The sequence below is a fragment of the Nycticebus coucang genome, chromosome 10 (assembly GCF_027406575.1).
Source record: "Nycticebus coucang isolate mNycCou1 chromosome 10, mNycCou1.pri, whole genome shotgun sequence".
Lineage (NCBI taxonomy): Eukaryota > Metazoa > Chordata > Mammalia > Primates > Lorisidae > Nycticebus > Nycticebus coucang.
The window spans coordinates 121449277-121465186 of record NC_069789.1 but is presented as its reverse complement, the minus strand read 5'-3'; the positions used below and the strand labels follow the sequence as shown (position 1 = coordinate 121465186).

The 15910-nt window shown below is 47.3% G+C and overlaps 1 non-coding gene across 1 annotated transcript; it reads right to left on the bottom strand.

Annotated features, from left to right (window-relative positions):
• Positions 1 to 8846: 8846 nt before the first annotated feature.
• On the bottom strand, positions 8847 to 8953 carry LOC128597788 (U6 spliceosomal RNA). Its single transcript, XR_008383348.1, has one exon. It is a non-coding gene; the product is annotated as a U6 spliceosomal RNA (small nuclear RNA).
• Between the last annotated feature and the right edge of the window lie 6957 nt (positions 8954 to 15910).

Sequence of the window (15910 nt, the reverse complement as noted above, 5' to 3'; positions counted from 1 at the left end):
GTCCTGCAAAACTGGACAACCACTTGCAAAAGAATGAAGTTTTGGAACTCTACGTCTCACCATATTAACTCAAAACATATCAGTGAGTTAAATATGAGCTGAAGCCATAAAAACTCTCAGAGAAAAAAACACAAGGGTCAATCTTCATGACCTCAGATGTGGCAATGAATTTTTAGCTATGACACAGAAGCATGAACAACAAAAGGAAAAACAGGTAAATTGGACTTTATCAGGACAAAAGCCCTTTAAACATCAAAGGACATTATCAAGAAAGAGAAGAACAATCACAGAATGGGAGAAAAAATTCGCAACTCAGAGACATCATAAAGCTTTCATGTTTAGACTATACAGAGAACTGCTGCAACTCAACAACAAAAAGACAATCAACCCACTTAAACAATGGGCAAAGGACTGAAATAGACATTTCTCCAAAGAAGATAAGCAAATAGTCAAGAGGCACATGAAAAGACACTCAACGTCATTAATCATTAGAGAAATGCAAACAAAATCACAGCGAGATGCCACATCACACCTACAATAATGGCTCTCCTTCTCTTAAAATGTCACGTGACAAATGTTGGCATTATGTTGAGAATTTCAAATCTTCATACATTGCTGATGGCAATATAAAATGGAGCATCCAATATGGGGAACACTTTGGCTGTTCTTGCAAAAGCTAAACATAGAATTAGCAATTCTGGCTAGGCACTGTGGCTCACTCCTGTAATGCTAGCACTTTGGGAGACTGAGACAGGAGGATCCCTTGAGCTCAGGAGTTTGAGACCAGCCTGAGCAAGAGCAAGACCCCATCTCTACTAAACAGAGAGAAAATTAACCAGATCTTGTGGCGGGCACCTGTAGCCCCAGCTACTCAGGAGGCCGAGACAGGAGGATCACTGGAACCGCAGTTCAAACTTCCTGTGAGTTAGGCTGACACCATGGAACTCTAGCCTGGAGCAACAGTGAGACTTTGTTTAAAAAAAAACAAACAAACAGCAATTTCACTGCTAGATATATACCCAAAGAATTGAAAACAGGGATGAAAAGAGATACTTGCATGGGAACATTCTCTGCATTGTTCTCCACAGTAAGTAAGATGTGGAAACAACCCAAGTGCCCATCAACACGGTACATACAGCCACAGAAGGTTAATCTGCCATGAAAAGGAGGGAAGCCCTGACAGATGCTGTGAGCTGGGGGGACCTTGGAGACAATATGCTAAGTGACATAAGCCAGACACATGGTGACTTATGCTGTATGATTCTATTTACATGAAATATCAAAAACAGGTAACTTCATAAAGACGGAACATAGATTAGAGGTTATCAGGGTCTGGGGGCAGGAGGGATGGGGAATTATTGTTTAATGGATACAGAGTTTCTGTTTGGGGTGATGAAAATTTTTTGGAAAAACTATGATTTAATAAAAAAAAAAAGAAAAAAAAAAGAAATGATTTTTCATCACATATTTAAAAGAATTGCCTTACTGGGGGTGCTGACTCCTTTCTTGGACTCAGCTCTCTCACACCCGAGTGGAATAAAGGCCGTGTTGCCCACGCAAAAAGAAAAGAAAAAAAGAAAATTTTTTGGAAAAAATAGTGGTGATGGTTACATAACATTGTGAATATAGTTAATTTCATTTCATTTGTATACTTAAAATGGTTAAAATGGTACATTTTATGTTTGATATATTTTACCACAATTAAAAAAAAGTCTTGGGTGGCAACTGTGGCTCAGTGGGTAGGGCGCCGGCCCCATAGACCGAGGGTGGCAGGTTTGAACCCGGGTCTAGCCAGCTAAACAGCAATGAGAATTGCACAAAAATAGCTGGGTGTTGTGGCCGGTGCCTGTAGTCCCAGCTACTTGGGAGGCCAAGGCAAGAGAATTGCTTAAGCCAAAGAGTTGGAGGTTGCTGTGAGCTGTAACGCCATAGCACTCTACCAAGGGTGACAAAGTGAGACTCTGTCTTAAAAAAAAAAAAAAAGTCTTGATGTAAAAAAATCCACCATATAAAACCTGGTCAGAGGGTCCTGGTTAAACTCACTTGCAGATCCCTCAACGTTCTGTATAGAAATATCTAAGGATTTAGGGATATGAGACTGACCATTCAATGGCAGAGACACAAAATAAAGAGACCGAGATTTAAGCTGGTTGCTATGGGTGGGGTGGAGGGGGATCAGGCCCCAGGAGGCTCTAGACCTGGGGTAACTTTGCTACTCTGCGGTGGATGGTGAGAAAAATATAGAAAGAAAAACATCATAAGAGTTTTACTTAAAAATATCATCCTTGGGTCTGTGCCCGTAGCACAGTGGCTATGGCGACAGCCACATACACCGAGGGTGGTGGGTTCGAACCCCGCCTGGGCTAAACAAATGCAACAGAAAAATAGCTGGGCATTGTGGTGGGTGTCTGTAGCCCCAGCTACTTGGGAGGCTGAGGCAAGAGAATCGCTTAAGCCCAAGAGTTGGAGGGTGCTGGGTACCCTACCAAGGGTGACATAGTGAGACTCTGTCTCAAAAAAAAAAAAAAAAAATCATTCTTTCAGCATTTTTCATGTGTCTAAAAAAAATTGCAACACTATGTCACATTCCATATCTTTTCTTTCACAGGGTCTTGTTCTGCCAACCAGGCTAGAGTGCAAGGGGGTTATCATTGCTCGCTGCAACCTAGAACTCCTGGCCTCAACCTCCAGAGTAGCTAGGACTACAGGCGCACACCACCACACCCAGCCTCATAGCCTTTTTTGATCCTAGATCTTCTCTGGTCTTCTAAGCAAGATTATACTACAACTCTGATTTGCACATTCTGGTGCTCTGTCACTTCCTTATTTCAGAGCACATACCTTATAATGCCTTTTAAATCTGGCCATAGCGGTAGGCACGTGTCAGGTCTGTGAATGCTTATCTCCAGGATGTGCTCAGTGGGGCATGTTGGAGACTTGGGGCACATTTATCACTGAGGGAGGATGACAAGGATCTAGGGACACCTGCAGGAAGGGGGTGGGGGGATCAGGTCCTGCAGACGGTGGGAGCCATAGACAGTTCCATCAGGAAAGAGGCACAGTGTCCACATCATGACTCAGATGCACCTGTTGGGTCCCAAACCAGGCAAAGATCATAGTTGGAATTGATGCTCCAGCCACTGCCCCTGGGAAGAGATGGATCATAATCTCTTCCTGTGGGGCCAAGCCTAGGTACCTCAGGACCCTTGAACCCTCCTCAAGCACAGAGAGCTCAAGGGTGATGGGCATGAGACCTTCCTCTGCAGAGGCATGTTGGCCATGTTCTTGTGGTCCAGAGGGTGGCCTGTCATGTTGTTGTCACATCATGTAAGGAGCTCTTTGCTCTAAGGATTTTCAGAGGGAACTCAGCAATGTAGGGATAAGATAGAGGCCTGGCCTGTGGGCCCTGATGATGTCACACTCCTCTCGCAGTGTGCTAGGTCATTTGAATGGCTTTGTCTGGTATTTTAAAAATTAAATAAGAAATCATGTTTGTTGTAAATTCTAGCAAACAGGTATAAATATGGCAAATTATACAAACAGGTATAAAATAAGGTGTAAAGGCTCAGCACCTGTGGCTCAAGCAGCTAAGGCGCCAGCCACATAACACCTGAGCTGGTGGGTTCGAATCCAGCCGGGGCCCGCCAAACAACAATGACGGCTGCAACCAAAAAATAGCCGAGCGTTGTGGTGGGCGCCTGTAGTCCCAGCTACTTGGGAGGCAGAGGTAGGAAAATCGCTTGAGCCCAGGAGTTGGAGGTTGCTGTGATTCTACCCAGGGTGACAGCTGAGGCTCTGTCTCAAGAAAAATAAAAAAATAAATAAATAAAAAATAAAATAAGGTGTCAAGTGCCTGAGCCCCACCCCCGTCACAATTCCACTTCCAGGATGTCACCCCTGTTTACAGTTGGCACGACTCACCCTGTACTGTTTTCTCGTATGTCCCACTCATAGCTTTGAGAGCCAAACACCACTGCATTATACTATTGCTTGGTAACATTATTTTATAATGAAGCATGTGTGGTGGGGACTTTCTACATTGACACATGAGGATTTGCTCCAGTCACGTTTTTTAATTGGTTCCAAATTATTCCATTGCGTGGCTACACTCTGATGCTCACACCGCGTTTTGGGCTTTCAGGCTGCTTCTGTCTTGTACTGACAGCCCACTCTGCAGTGACCGTTCCTTCCTGTACACGTCTCTCCTGTGTGGAGTGATGATCCTAGATCTCACTCATTCCCAATTTATTTTATGGGACATCCCGCATGGGGCTGTGGGCTGGTCCTGGATTCAGCAGAGACAGGACAAGCACTTTCCTGCCTTCTCAGAGCTCACAGCTCAGGGAGGCTCTCAGAAGTGGGGTACTGGGCCACACATAGTGGTTCATACCAATAATCCTAGCACTCTGGGAGGCCAAGGCAGGTGAATCACTTGAGATAAGGAATTCAAAACCAGCCTGAGCAAGAGCAAGACCCTGTTCTAAAAAAATAGAAAAACTAGCTGGGCTTTGTGGCAGGTGCCTGTAGTCCCAGCTACTTGGGAGGCTGAGCTCAAGAGTTTGAGGTTCCTGTGAGCTGTGACGCAATGGCACTCTACCGAGGGCAACAATGTGAGACTCTGTCTCAAAAAAGAAAAAAAAGTGGGGTACTGGTCACCTCTAGTCTGCAGGAGGGTGTGAGAATGTCTATCTCCCACACCCTCACCTTTCTTAGAATAATTCTGTGGGTAGAAATTGTCTGTGACCCTGTGTCCGCCTCTCTGTCCACTACTTGTCCTTTCATGCCCCTGGTGTAGACCAGATGCCAGGAGCCCTGAGGTGCCCTGAGCAGCTCCATCTGCTGGTCTCTCTGGGAGTTCTGGTTCCAACAGGTGATACTCTTGAGCCCAGGTGACCCTCCGCAGAATCTGTGATTCTGCTGACAGTGAGTGTGGGTTTTGTAGGAGGGGCTGTCACCTCCTGGGGCAAGGTCGGTGAAGATAGAGGGGAGGAGGCAGCTGACGACTGTGGTGGGTGGACGGCTAGGACTGGGCCCATAAATGGGAGAGGGAAGGAAGGTTCCAGGCAGTAACAGAAAGGCTACAACCTTTGTTCGTGGACCAAGAGCAGCAAGGAGCTCACCCAGGCTGCAGCTGGGGAGGGAAGACATGGGGAGCTGTGAGTCAGGGAGAAGAGGCTGGATTGACCTTCTGGGCTGGATGGGGGCCAAGGTGTGTTATGTGTGTCTGTCCCTATCATAGATATGGGGACAGGTGGAACCTTGGGAGGCACCCAGGAGGGGGGTTTCCTAGAGGCTGCTGCCCCCCTGATCCTCTCTATGCAGAGGTCAGCACAGACATGAGGCTGTGGTCTTGGGAAGGGGCTGGTGGTCTGAGGCAGCCTGTGGTGCCCATGACCTTGGGGAGGAAGGAGATGCATGCGGACACCCCTGAACATGGGAGCCTCAGGTGTCTCACCTGGAGACTCTCACTGGACACTTGCCTTGGGTGGGAATGTCAGGACTGGGTGGTTGTCATTGTTCTGAAGTTTGCATGACGTGCACACAGGTGTCCAGGGACACAGAGCACAAGGCTCTGAGGGGTGGGGAGAGTTGGATGGGGCTGGGCAAGTTCACGTGGTCAGAGTGGGAAGGAGTCCTGGAGATGTGGAGTCTCAACTCCACCTGTGACAGCTGTGGCTGTGTCCAGGATAGATGATAAGACTGACCCAGGGCAGAGACAGTGAATGTGAGTAGGGACAGGGCTGAGAGGACCCTGGTGGCTGCTCAGACATGGGATATGAGGCAAGCCTCTGACCTACCCAAGTTATAAGAGTATCCTACCTCTAAGCACACAGGTAGCCCTACATTGAGCTTCCTCAGTGCTGTGTGTGACCAGCAGTGGGCACCGGATCACCCTGACCTGTGTCCCTGAAAGGACAGGACTGGGTCTATAGCAGTAGTTCTCAACCCGTGGGTCAAGACCACTTTGAAACAATGAAAATACATTGAGGCATTAGGAAAGTTGAGAACTACTGGTCTATAGTAGAACAGAGTTTATAGGAACAGAGTTTCTTCTATGGGTGTGACATGGGCAGGAATGATCAAGATAGAAGTAGCTCAGCCTGGAGGAGCCCAGGGCCCCAGCTCAGTTCAGCTTCCTGGAGGAACAGAAAATACAGAGAACATTCAGGATGATGGGGTCACTGCAGTTGCCACTTACTGGGCTTCAGTTTCCTGAAACTGGATCAGGACATAGGGTCCTGTGTCATTCCTTGTGATACTGAGTAAAGTGAGGGTCTGTTTGTTCAGGGACATCACTAGCCTGTTGCTGTCTTGGAGGCTCTGACCATTTATCTCCTACGCGCAGGTAGTGTCCTGAGTCTCAGGTTCACAAGTTAATACTGTGGAGTTCTCGTCCTCCATAGGGTTTGAGTTGGTGCCTGTAAATGAGGGTCTGGTTAACTCCGCTGTGCAGATAATAGAAAGTTGCCCAGGGGCAGCGCCTGTGGCTCAGTGGGTAGGGCACTGGCCCCATATACCAAGGGTGGAGGGTTTGAACCCAGCCCCAGCCAAATTGCAACAAAAAATAGCTGGGTGTTGTGGCGGGTGCCTATAGTCCCAGCTTCTCGGGAGGCTGAGGCAAGAGAATTGCCTGAGCCCAAGAGCTGGAGGTTGCTGTGAGCTGTGATGCCACAGCACTCTACTGAGAGCAATAAAGTGAGATTCTGACTCTAAAAAAAAAAAAGAAAGAAAGGAAGTTGCCCAGTGTGGGACCTCTGATCGCTCCACAGGCATCTTTCAGAGTTGGCACCTGTCGCCTCTTAGCCAAAATGAGTGATTAAAAGACCAAGGCAGGTATGTGTGTCACAGACAGATACATGACAATCTGAGGATCAGAGAATGTGAGGCCACCTGCTCTGTTTGGGAGACTCACAGACTTTCTCAAGTGTGAATTAAGCAGCTGTGTTGGGTTGTGCACACACAGGATCAGGAGTCAGAGACCCCTCCAGGGTCTCTCCTCATCTTCCCTGACCTGCTGACTGCCTGACCTGCCTGGAATGTGCAGTTGCTGGGGCCTCAGTCAGTAGGGGGGCAGTTCTGCTTAGAAGTTCCCTGGTGACTGATATGAGACATTGTAAAGGGTAGAACAGAATCTAAGGAATAATCTACAAAGAGTGAGGCCAACAGAGAAGAGCGGGCCTGACTGGTGGAACGTGCTCTTGAGATGAGATGAAAATCCTGTGACTCTCACACCCTCCCCACTTTGTCACCTTCCTTTTTTGCATCACCCTTAAATTCTTGCTAAATCAGCAGACACAATCAATGGGGGGGGGGAGTGCTTAACAGTAGTTTAGGGAAGTTACTAAGGCTTAACAATAGTTTAGGAGTAGGTAAGATAGATAACAAAGAGATTAATAAATGATAAACGGTAGAAAGCATTAGACACTAAGTATAGTATAGGTGTGTAAGAAATCATAATAAACTGTTTACTGTTTAATGAAATGGTAAAGGAGACAGAAGAAAAAAAGGGGGGAAGGAGAGGTAGTGGTGCTGAGAAGTCTGAGCTGCAGAAATTAGTCTGCACTGCTCCAATTTTCCTCTGCGACCCCCACCATACTAAGAGGCCCAACCAGACACGGTGGCTAGCAAGATATTGTTAGAAGGAATGACTAAAACCAATGGGACTGGATGTCTAGGATTATTTTTATTGTATACCCTGTAAGCATTTAAACAATACCTGCCTCTGCAATTTTCTAATCACACAAACTCAGCCAAGATTACATCAGCCCACATTATATAAGCTGAACTCTACCCGTGGTCTGGGCTGCTCTCCATATTGGGGGAAAAGCTGGCCATTTGGTCTTTTCTTTAATAAAGACTTACTAATTGGCACTATATTTATTGACTTTGGGTCTTGATATCTCGCATCTGTCCTATAACACCTGGAGGCCCCAGTGAGATATCCCCCAGGCTCTAGCTCAGGGGGATACCACCCTCAGGAGTGGTCTGGTGCGGAACCAGATCTCACCCAGGGGGTGGCCACTGAGATGAAGTTCCTCAGCCCCGGGTGTGAAGTCAGGACTTGAACCACACCACATAGACTAAAAAACAAACAACAACAACAACAAAACCCAACTTCTCTGAGGACATCGTCATGTCTGTGTACACCAGTGAGTTTGGGAGAGTACCCCTCGGCTGAATGCAGCCATAGAAACTGGGGGTTGTCTTTGGCGCCTGTGGCTCAGTGAGTAGGGCGCCAGCCCCATATGCCAAGGGTGGCGGGTTCAAACCCAGCCCCGGCCAAACTGCAACAAAAAAATAGCTGGATGTTGTGGCAGGCGCCTGTAGTCCCAGCTGCTCGGGAGGCTGAGGCAAGAGAACCGCGTAAGCCCAGGAGTTAGAGGTTGCTGTGAGCCGTGTGATGCCACGGCACTCTACCCGAGGGCGGTACAGTGAGACTCTGTCTCTACAAAAAAAAAAAGAATTTGACTTCTAGACTTTTTGGTTTAAGTGTCTGTCTCTGCCCCTGTATCCTGTCTTTTCTGTGTAGCAACCCCTCCTTGCCATCATACAACCTGATCATATGGCTAAACAGCGAATCACACCCCCGTAATAGGGGCCTCTGACCTGGAAGAGGCCTATAACTCCGTCACGCCCATGCCAAGATTGGGTCTTCTGTTCCTCTGGGAATGTGGGCAGACAAGGTCTCAGGAAGCCAGTATGTATTTTCTGTACCTATGTTTGTCCATATTCCTCAGTTCTCTGTGAGTTTTAATTGAAATCCCTATCTGTCTTGGAAATTTGCCTTCTTCCTGAAATGCTTATTAGAGGGTTGGACTCACCCCCACTCTTTTTTTTTTATTAAAAAAAATATGGAACGCTTCACAAATTTGCGTGTCATCCTTGCGCAGGGGCCATGCCAATCTTCTCTGTATCGTTCCAATTTTAGTATATGTGCTGCCGAAGCGAGCACTCACCCCCACTCTTGTTCTGTGGAACACATCCTATCGTGGGTTACTGATTTACTATACCAGGGAACCTGACTGGAATTTACTCTGGAAGAAACAGAGCTCTTCACCTATTTTCTTACCTGTCTCCTGTGTCACCCTCCACGTAATTCGTCAAATTAAGGGCCAGGGTGCTCTCTTGCCTTCTCATCCTATATGACACAGGATCAGATAGTTTTAGTGAACTTGTGCAGCAGATTCCTAATGTACAACCTTTCAGAACCTCTTCTAGAACCTTTTCCTTATTATCCTGCATTTATAACTCTTATAGCATTGTTCGTTCTTGTTTTGGCTGTCTAGCGCCCCTGTCACTTGGACTCTGTCAGAACATGTAGCTCTGGCTAGCCTGTACATCCTGTTTCCCTTTTCTCCTTCCTCATTTTCTATTGAGTTCAATGCCCTATACACGCCTGGGGTTGTCACTTTTCCAAAAACAAGGGAGAACTTTGCCTCCCCAAACTAGGCATCCCCTCTGTCACCTCCAGATTCTTCTTTCTGCAAAACTACTGTACAGCGCTGCTTTTGCTGTTTTCCTGATCAGCATAATAAAGAATGTTGTCATACTAGGAATCAAATTGGACGTGAATCTTATGTCTGTCATCTGCCAGAGTGGGATCAACTCGAGTGTCATCAACCACGTGAGAATAGCTGGTCTGATTTCTGTTACGTGATTATCCCAGGGTGACCCGGGTGACCTACTTGTCTATCTCTCCTGTCACCCTGTTACTTTTCCTATAAATCAAAATCGCCAATTTAGAGAGAGGGGAGACTTATGGAGACACCACTCTGATAAACCAATAGATATAGTAAAGAGAGTATTTATTCTCTTAAAGGCCTATCATACCTGAAAGGTGTTCTAATCTCTGGGCCTATCCTGCCCATCATTTTCTTCATTATCCCTCCCGTTTCTGGGAACCCCTCTACTGCACCTGGTCTAAGCCAAATAAAGTATCTTGCTTACCCTGTACTAGATCCAAGGCCTTAACCTCCCAAGTGGCCTCTCTCCAAAATTTAGCAGCAGCAGCTTTCTTAAAACCTCTCATAGAAAAAGTTTACGCCATACTCAGCCAAAGGATCAAAAGCTTTCAATGTTCCCCTATAGATAGGATAGTTTAAAACATGGGTCAGGGAACTTCTAAAGCTGCTGAGTCCCCCCCTCTCCTGCTTTCTTAGGAACTTAGGAGCCTGTCGGGAGGGATATCAGGTCAATGCCTTTGATCTCCAGAAATTCTGTGAGCGAGAGGGGCCCCTCCTTTAGAGTAGGATGGCCTCCAAGGGGCAGCATAAACTTACTACTAGCCTACCAGGTCCAGAAAATAATCTTTGGGAAGCTCCGCCATCCTGATCAAATCCCTTATATTCAAGTCTGGATTGATGCAATTACAGAAAGGCCATCCTATCTTAATGCCTGTACAAAAGGCTCAAAGGCTGGGCTATTCTCACACACACCCCACAGGGAAAAGGCCAAGAGGATGGGGGGAGGGGAAAAGACCGGAAGGGTGAGGGGAAGGGACGGAAAGCCCATACTTCCTGAACCTGCTTAGGACACAGAGGCTGTAGATTTGATAACGAAGCCTCTCCCTCCTCCACCCATCTATCCCCAACTTTCTCCAGCAGAGGAAGCCGCTTCTCCTGATTCAAGCCGAATGCATAGTCTCCCGCATACTCATAGTGAACATTCTTACCAGTTTCCCCATCCCAACTCGGATCCCCCCATGTCCACTACCTCAGCCCCACCCCCAGCATTGCCCTTAGCCAGGTTGCACGCCCTACCTTAGGGGGAGGTGTCCAACCATTTATGGTGTATGTTCCTTTTTCTACCAGTGACTTATATAATTGGAAATTACAGAACCCTTCCTTCCCAGAGCAACCGCAAGGGTTAATTTCACTCTTAGAGACAATCTTCCTTCCCCATCAGACAACTTGGGATGATTGTCAGCAGTTGCTACAGACGCTTTTTACTTATGAGGAACGAGAGAAAATTGTTAGGGAAGCCCAAAAGCTTGTTCTAGATCCAGACAGACAACCCACTTCAGACCCCTCCCACCAGAACCTGGTTCCCCCCACCCCGCCCCTGCGTCCGCCCAGACTGGGATCCTAACAGCCAGGAAGGTAAGGGGGCTCTCAAAAATTACCACCAGACTCTCCTCAGGTGCAGGCGAGCAGCAGCTGAAAACCCATTAACCTATCAAAGGTAAGCAAAACCATTCAAAAGGCAGATGAGAGCCCAGCTACGTTCCTGGAGCGCCTCCTAGAGGCGTACCGCCTCTATACGTCAATAGACCCCGAGGCTCCAGAAAACAGACCGGCTATTGATATCGCCTTTGTCTTCCAGTCGGCCCCAGATATCTGAAAAAAATTACAAAAGATAGAGGTTTTGAAGGAAAGCTGTTATCTGAGCTAGTAGAGGTGGCCTAACGGGTGTTTAATAACAAAGACGACCCAGACCCCCAACTATCAAAGAAACTAGCCCGGGTACTAGTCCCTGCCCTGCAGGACTGGGATCGCACCAGAGATTTAAGAGGCGGAAGACAAGAGAAGGGGGAGGGAGGGAGGAAGAGAGACAGGGTCCCACTGAAGCGAGACCAGTGTGCTTACTGCAAAGAAACTGGGCATTGGAAAAACAAATGTCCCAAGAAAAAGAGGAGCCAGCTGACTCCAACAGCCCCCATTCTAGAACTGGACTGAAAGGGCCAGGTCTCCATACCACTAGGCCCCCAGGAGCCCATGGTAACGTTGAAGATAGGCGGCTGACTTGTAAACTTCCTTGTGAACACTAGAGCCACTTTCTCTGTCTTAAGGGAGAAAGGGCCCAGTCTTCAGGTATGGAATAACCATACAGGGAGCTACAGGAAAGACTGAATCATATCCATGGACTATGACAAGAATAACTAACTTAGGAAAGGGAACAATCTCCCACTCCTTCCTGGTGATGCCAGAATGTCCATATCCCTTAATGGATAGAGACTTACTCCAAAAACTACAAGCTACAATTTCTTTTGGAGAGGGGGAGGCAAAATTAACTACCAACCCCCCTCTACAAGGTCCATCTTCCATTCTTCTGATTCATCCCCTATCAGAAGAATACCATCTCCTGGGTGGAGACATCTCCTCTACAGGACATACTCTCTTGACACAGCTACAGAAAGAGATTCCTGGAATCTGGGTGGAAAATAATCCCCCAGGTCTGGTGCCCATTGCCCTTCCATTGTAGTCCAGCTCCTCAGCTCAGCTGAACCAGTAAGAGTTAAACAATATCCAATCTCAGGCGGCACCTGTGGCTCAGTGAGCAGGGTGCTGGCCCCATATACCGAGGGTGGCGGGTTCAAACCCGGCCCCGGCCAAACTGCAACAACAACAAAAAAAAATAGCTGGGCATTGTGGCAGGCGCCTGTAGTCCCAGCTACTCGGGAGCCTGAGGCAGGAGAATCGCCTAGGCCCAGGAGTTGGAGGTTGCTGTGAGCTGTGTGACGTCATGGCACTCTACTGAGGGCGATAAAGTGAAACTCTGTCTCTACAAAAAAAAACAAAAAAACAACAATATCCAATCTCCTTAAAGGCCTGTAAGGGCATTAGAGTTCACATCAGAAGGTTGAAAGATGCTGAGATCCTGATCCCCTGCCAGTCAGCCTGGAACACGCCCTTGCTGCCGGTCCATAAACCGGGAATCGATGACTTTAGACCTGTTCAGGACTTACAGGAAGTAAACAAGTGGGTGGAAACTATCTACCCCTCTGTGCCCAATCCATATACCCTCCTGAGCAAAACACCAGACCACCGATACTACACAGTGTTGGACTTAAAGGACGCCTTCTTCTCGTTACTGATAGCTGTGGTGAGTCAACCCATATTTGCTTTTAAATGGGCAGACCCAGAGAGAAACTTCACAGAACAGTTAACATGAACCAGGCTCCCCTGGGGATTAAAAATTCACCCACTCTGTTTGATGAAGCCTTAAGCCAAGATCTCTTTGATTTCCAAGGCCAGCACCCAGAGATAACTCTCCTCCAGTATGTAAATAACTTGTTGCTGGCAGCCAAAGACCTGGCAGTATGCCCAAATGCCACCTGTGACTTATTAATGACTCTGTATATCCTAAGTTACCGAGTCTCAGCCAAAAAGGCACAGCTGTGCTCTCAGACAGCTACATACCTGGGGTATGAATTAAAGGAAGGAAGATGGGCACTGTCCCCGGCCAGAATTCAAGCAATTCTACAGATTCCCCAACCCCAAACTAAACGACATGTCAGAGAATTCTTAGGACCAGTAAGCTACTGCTGGTTTTGGATTCCCAGTTTTGCAGACATCGCGAAACCTCTGTAGGCCCCGCCACTGGGGAAAAAAATAATAAACTACGCTGGGCAGAGGAGGAAGCCGAGGCTTCTGAACACTTGAGATAAGCCTTAGTAAGCGCCCCTGCCCTCGCACTCCTCAGTCTAAAAGCCTTTCCAACTGCATGTGGCAGAGACCTGGGGAACTGCAAAAGGAGTCCTGACCCCCAAACTGGGGCCATGGAAAAGCCCATAGCCTGTCTATCCAAGAGCCTGGATCCGGTTGCTGCTGGATGGCCAAACTGCCTAAGGGCAGTAGCTGCAACTGCCCTCTTAGTGCGGGAGACTTCGAAATTAACACTAGAGCAGGAAATCCAAATTATAGCCCCCCATTCTGTAGAGGCCCTGCTCCAAAGCCCCTAGATAAGTGGCTGTCAAATGCTAGAATAACCCATACCAGGCGCTCTTATTGGACCCTTCCCGGATACAATTCTTGAAAATGTCCACACACAATCCTGCCACCCTCCTCCCTGATGATAACCCTGAGGAGCCCCTGCATTTCTGCCCCAATATCCTAGAGGCCCTGCAGTGCCTCCGACCAGACCTCTGGGACAAACCATGGACTGAGGCAGGAGCAGTGAACCTCTACACCGATGGAAGCAGCTGCGTTTCCCAGGGAGTGAGTTATGCTGGAGCAGCAATAGTGACTTTGAATCAGGTCGTATGGGCCCAGGCTCTGGGGCATGCAACTTCCGCTCAGTGGTCCGAGCTGATTGCTGTAACCCGAGCCTTGTGGTGGGGGAAGGAAAAGACAGTCAACATCTATACGATAGCAGGTATGCCTTTGCCACAATACACATTCCTGGGGCCCTATATCAGGAAAGAGGACTCCTGACCTCTGGAGGCAGAGAAATTAAGAACTGGGAAGAGATACTAGCTCTCCTAGAAGCCATCTGTCTACCCCCCAAAGTGGCAGTTATTCACTGCCAGGGGCACCAGACTGAAGATTCCCCCACTGTTAAGGGAAATGCTCTAGCTGACCGCACAGCACGAGAGCTGATTAAACCGCTCAAAATACTTCCTGCCCTCCCTCCTTGGTATATACCCCAGAAGAGAGAGAACTAGGGAGCAAACTATGCACCTCCAAAGACCCCTAAGGCCTTGTATATGTACACCATGGAATATTATGCAGTCTTAAAGAAGGATGGAGACTTTACCTCTTTCATGTTTACATGGATGGAGCTGGAACATATTCTTCTTAGTAAAGTATCTCAAGAATGGAAGAAAAAGTATCCAATGTACTCAGCCCTACTATGAAACTAATTTATGGCTTTCACATGAAAGCTATAACCCAGTTATAACCCAAGAATAGGGGAAGGGGGAAAGGGAGGAGAGGGAGGGAGGAGGTGGGTGAAGGGAGGGTGATGGGTGGGATAACACCTGCGGTGCATCTTACAAGGGTATATGTGAAACTTGGTAAATGTAGAATGTAAATGTCTTAACACAATAGCTAAGAAAATGCCAGGAAGGCTATGTTAACCAGTGTGATGAAAATGTGTCAAACAGTCTATAAAACCAGTGTATGGTGCCCCATGATCGCATTAATGTACACAGCTATGATTTAATAAAAAAAAAGAGAGAGAGAAAAACAAAACAAAACAAAGATCCCTAAGGCTGGCTAATTCTGCCTGATCAACGTGTCCCTCATCCCGGTCCAAGTGGGAAGAGAACTGGTGCATCAAATCCATGACTGCTCCCACGTGGGAAGCACCAAACTGAACTTCTCCAAAAGGACTTCTGTATCCCCCATCTAAGGAAAATAGCTCAGCCAGTGGTGTCTTGTTGCCTACCGTGTGCACAGGTGAATGCTGGGAATGGACCTAAGATGCCTCTAGGGACCAGACTCCGCGGTGAGTTCTCTGGGGAACAATGGGAAGTGGACTTTACTGAGGTGGACCATTCCCAGTATGGATACAAATATCTTGTAGTTTTTATTAACACCTTCTCCAAATGGACTGAGGCCTACTCCACTAAATCAGAAACAGCACAGGTAATAGTAAAGAAACTCTTAAATGAAATTGTCCCCTGGTTTGGGTTACCCTTAAAGATGGGGTCCAACAATGGCCCGGCGTTCATTGCCCAGATAACTCAGGAATTGGCAAAGATCCTGGGCATAAGCTGGAAATTACATTGCATATATAGACCCCAGAGTTCAGGACAGGTAAAAAGAATGAATAGGACTTTGAAGGAGACTTAAATAAATTACACCTAGAGACTGGCGAAAATTGGGTGAATCTCCTTCCCTAAAGCTAAGACTCATACAGGACTGATTATAGTGTTACTTGCTGGACTGGGTGGGCTTAGGTCTTGCAGCCCTCATATGCCTGTGAATTATATTTAGGAGTTAACAAGAACTATAGATGGAAGATTAGTGAGCAGAATTCATAGCATAACCCAGCCTGTTTTTACTTTTGACCTATGCAGACTATATAATGGGAGGAAAGACTTGAATGAAGGGACATATCTCACTTACTACTGTACTCCCTGGTGTGGATGTGAAAATCTTATTCTTTCTTTTGGCTGGGGCCAGGTTTGAACCCGCCACCTCCGGTATATGGGGCCGGTGCCCTACTCCTTTGAGCCTGGAAATCT